Source organism: Panthera uncia, chromosome B1, assembly GCF_023721935.1.
Source record: "Panthera uncia isolate 11264 chromosome B1, Puncia_PCG_1.0, whole genome shotgun sequence".
Classification (NCBI taxonomy): Eukaryota; Metazoa; Chordata; class Mammalia; order Carnivora; family Felidae; genus Panthera; species Panthera uncia.
Genome location: NC_064811.1, coordinates 2,633,562 through 2,638,045, shown reverse-complemented (window position 1 = coordinate 2,638,045; position 4,484 = coordinate 2,633,562). Strand labels below are relative to the sequence as shown.

At 65.9% G+C, this 4,484-nt stretch overlaps 1 long non-coding RNA gene across 1 annotated transcript in view; it reads left to right on the top strand.

Moving 5' to 3' along the window:
* The first annotated feature begins 4,052 nt into the window (after nt 1-4,052).
* Nucleotides 4,053-4,484, top strand: part of LOC125923934 (uncharacterized) — a 7,702-nt gene continuing 7,270 nt past the window's right edge. Inside the window, exon 1 of the long non-coding RNA XR_007458199.1 lies at nt 4,053-4,330. This is a non-coding gene — a long non-coding RNA (uncharacterized LOC125923934). The remainder of the gene's footprint in view (nt 4,331-4,484) is intronic.

The window sequence follows — 4,484 nt, the reverse complement described above, 5'->3', positions numbered from 1 at the left end:
CCCTGCCAGCCCCCCGAGGAGGTGGGAAAGGCATGGCCGCGTGCTTGCAGAGGAGAGACCAATGTCCAGGAGATGAGCACGACAGGTGCATGGACGGGTAGACACCCGGGGTCTGCATCTCTGCCCTGGAGGGACAGCCAGCCCTGAGGGAGGGGGCGGCGTGGGGTGGCTCTGGCCAGGTTTGGGGTTCTGCCGGGTCGGCAAAGTGAGCGGGGGAGGAGCTGAGGGTGGTGATGACATGGGCACGGGGACCCTGAGCCGGGGAGCGTGGGGGCAGGGCAGGGGGACGGGGAGAAGGTGTGGACTCCCCAGTCACATGCCAGGAGACAGCACAGCAGGCGGGAAGTCCGAATAAAACATCTTTGAGACACGGGACGGACAAGACTGCAGTGGGGGGGGGGCGGGGGGCCTCGGGGGACGGCAAGGAACACGGCGGAGGCCTCCTCACCGCCAGGCCATGAAGCCTGGGGCAGGCACAGCGCGAGAGGAACCAGTCCCGCTCCTCGGAAGGGGCCCCGGGGTCAGGAGGAGGGGACGCTCAGAGCCGGAGTCTGGGTTTGCGGTGGATGGACCCCGAGACCCAGAGCGGCGTGGTCGGGTGTGGAGGGGCCACGTGCCGCGGGGGGGTCAGCGAGGCCTGGCCTTGGCCCCCGCTGGAAAGAGATCCGGAGGGAACCGCCCCCACCCCGTCCACAGTAGGCAAAGGGCTTCCCTGTTCTGCTTGGGTGGGGAGTCCTCACCTGTGGGCAGAGATAGTGATTGAGTTAGAGTCTCCCCCCGCTTCCGTTACAAGGTAACAGACTTGTCCGGGCAGGCCGACTGCCCGGGCTGTCCATGGGGGACATAGCACAGAACTGGGGTGTTGGGTCCAGAGGGGTCTCCACAGGGAAGAGTCTGAACAGAAGCCCGAGGCCTGGTGCAGGGAGGTGGCACCGGGCACCACATGGGTGCTCGGGGGGCGGGGACCCCAGGAGGAGGTGGACTTTGGGGTGCGTGGTCCCTGCCAGCTGACCCTGGAGGTCCAGAGACACTCAGAAGTTCGTGTATAGGGTGACACCCGTCCCCACTCACCCGGGACGCGGGACTTCCTTCCCAGGCAAACCGGGACAACTGGCCACCCTTCCAGTTGTCCACGAGGCCCTGGAGGGGAGAGCCCACACCCGGGGGCTGCGGGAAGCAGGTCCCCGCTGTGCCTGGCCTCCCCCAGCTCCGAGAGGATGCCTCCTCCAGGGAGGTCATCTCCTTGTGGGGCGTTTCCTTTCACCACCAAGGGGATAATCACAGGGAGGAGAGAAAATGATGAAGGAGCTGCAGGTCAGAGAGAAACAGCCCGCTCTCTCCAGGCTCCTCCTCTCTCCAGGCCTTTAAAGAAACCTGAGGTCTCCTTGCCTCTGAACGCCACGGGAATGGGCGTCCTCCTCAGGGTCCCGGGGAGGCAGGAGCTCTCCCGGGACTTCCGATGGATGGAGGTACCCTCCGTGGTCCTGCCTGCCCGCCACAGGGTACCTGGGTCCCCAGGCCCGGAGCCCACACTGGCCTGGCTCTTGGGGGCCATCCTGGTGGACCTCGTCCCAGCCTTGGCTGTGGGAAGATTGATGGTGAAGGCCAGGCCAGGTCCCCAGCATCTCCTGTAGTAGAAGGAGGTTCCTTCTGGAGCCCCCACCTCTGCCTCACCCCTCATTGGCTGTAGACGCCCTCCAGCCCCATGAGCCGAACCCTCAACTTCCCTCATCCCCACCCCCCCGCCGGCTGTTGGGGTAGACAGGGCCTCTGGAGGCCTTGGGGATCTGAGCTCAGGCTGGAATGTTCTAGAAAGCAGCTGCTCCCACCTTGCCACCCTGCCGCAGTGCTGGGGACAGCCTTGCAGTGCTCTCAGATGAGCTGGGCGCAAGCCGAAGGGGGCTTCGGGGGCTGGGACAGGTTGCAGGCTCATGGGCTCCCTTACTCCCACCCTGGCCCCTGACCTTTTTGAAAAAAAAATTAATAGACTATTGCTTAAGCCATTTTAAGTTTACAGAAAAACTGGGCAGAAATCCCCGAGTTCCCGTGTACCTCTCTGATCATCACCACCGGCACTGATGAGCTGGTGTGGATACGGTATTAGCCAGAGCTGACAGTTTGCGGTAAGGTTCCCTCTCCGTGGCCTACAGTCTGTGGGGTTTTTTAAAAACTTTGTTTAATGTTTATTTTTGAGAGAGAGAGAGACAGAGCTCAAGTGGGGAGGGGCAGAGAGGGAGACACAGAACCCGAAGCAGGCTCCAGGCTCCGAGCCGTCAGCACAGAGCCCGACGCGGGGCTTGAACCCACGAACCACGAGGTCATGACCTGAGCCGAAGTCAGAAGCTTAACGACTGAGCCCCCCAGGCGCCCCCATTCTGTGGTCGTAACACAAGTCCTGCATCCACCGTTACGGTGTCTCACAGCGTGGCCGCACCTCACAAACGTGTCCTGTGCCTCCCTCCTCCCTGTCTGGGGCCCTCGCTGCCGAGCACAGACTGACCAGGGCTCAGGGCCGGGCAGGGGGACGGGATGGATGGATTGCAGAGGCAGGAACGGGGGCGGGGGTGGGGGGGGCAGGCATCAGGGGACAAGGTGGTCTTCCCCGCTCCCTTGTGGCCATACAAGTGTCCCCTGACTCTGGTCCCTGCTCTCCCGGTCTTCCTCCTTCTCTGAAGGCGCCCCTGTCCACACCCTTCTGCAGAGGAAGGAAGGTACCCACCAGACCCCGGCTCCTGCTCCTGGGAGGCTCCGCCCACCTGTCCCCTTCTGTCCTGTCCACCCGGCGAATGCTGACACTTGGCTTAGCGACTACATTCCAAATCGTCCCCACTTTGGTTGCCTCCCTGAGCGCCCCCAAGCCCTCGTCCCACGGCGCTGGGACAGCTGGTGGCATGGCCTCCCTTGTCAGGCACGGCTGGCCCTTCTGGGGGCAGCTGGGCATCCCGACCACAGCGAGAGCCCGGGGCTACTCCCCCGACCTGGGACCGGGCCCAAGCCGGCCTCCCAGGGCCGATCTGCCCAGGCCCCACAGCATGTAGGGCAGGGTCCCGCCTGCCCTGGCAGCCAGCCCCTCCTGGGGACCGACGCCGTGGGCCCTGGAATGGGGAGCCCGGACGGGGTTATCCCACAGGGGAGACTGGGAGCAGAGCCTCCCTTGAGAGCACTGTCATACCGGAGGGGGGTGGAGCGGGGAGCACAGTGTCCAGGGAGTCGAGCAGGAGCACTGCGCCCTGCCTGGTTAGGGACCCGGCAACCTAACAGAGCTGCCCCTTGACCCGGCAACCTAACAGAGGTGCCCCTTCACGCAGCCTTTCTTTCATTTGTGAGCGGGGTAACCAAGGCCCGGATTAGAGGGGGCCCACCCAGAGTCACACAGCCAGGGCAGGGGGGGTGGGGTCCCTGCTGGCAGAGACATCTCTTCCCCCCCCAAACAGCAAGCATCCTGGGGCTTTGTGTCCTAGGGAGCCCTCAACCCCCGGGGGGGGGCCCCTGGATCTTGACCTCGGGGGACCCAGGCGCCTATAGGGTGAGCTCTGGAGCCAGACAGCACCCTGCCCCTTGGGAGCTGGGTGGCCTTGAGCTGGTTGCTTTTCCTCTCTGGACCTGCCTCTTCATCTGTATGTGTTTGTTGAAAGGAGGTCGGAGCCCTCGGTGCAGCCTCCCCCCTCCCTCCCGCCACCGAGGGGCCGGCTTGAACTCCTGGAGGGGAGGAGGGGCCTGGATCGCCCAGGATGCGCACGCAGAGGCCGTCCTGTTTCCATGGCAACCCCGGAGGCTCCAGCAGACTCGGTGGTGGGGCTGGGCTGAGGGAGGGAGGGGGCTGGGACCGGGGTGCCACCGAGCCCCGATCCGCCTGGACCCCGGGTCCCTGAAGGGCAGGCCCCGGGATCCCAGCCCCGGCTCCGTGCGGAGACCGCACCGGGCCTCCTCTGCCCTCTGAGCGAGGAGCCGGGCTGGGGCCTCGGGAGGAGGGCAGGGGCGGAAGGGGCGACCCCCAGCAGCAGCAGGGAGCCTCTAACTCATCTTGGGGCTTAGGGCCTCCCCCCCCCCCCCCGCCAGGCACCGAGGGGGCTCGGCCTGCCTGGTCCGCTTCCTCCTCCCTAGCACCCCCCCCACCCCCCGCTCCAGAGGGGAGCGTCACTCTCTCCCAGCCCCGATTTTCCCAGGAGGAGAAGCCAGGGGACGGGGTGCAGCCTCCCGGGCCCGGATGGGGGCGGACAGCCAGAACCGCTGCCTTCCGGGGCGGGAGAGACGCGGCGGAGCCGGGGTCCCCTGAGCCCCCACCGCACACCCCACCGCACACGGTCCCGTCGCCCGCAGGGGCTGACAGGTGAGTGTGCGCAGCCAGAAGCCGAGCGACGAAGCAGTGCAGGAAGGCGGCAGGAAAGCGGATTGCGCCGAGAGGCAGTGAGCTCCCCACCCACGGGGGGATCCAAGCAGAGGCTGACCCGGGGATGCTCTCACAGCACACAGGGGTCGGACTC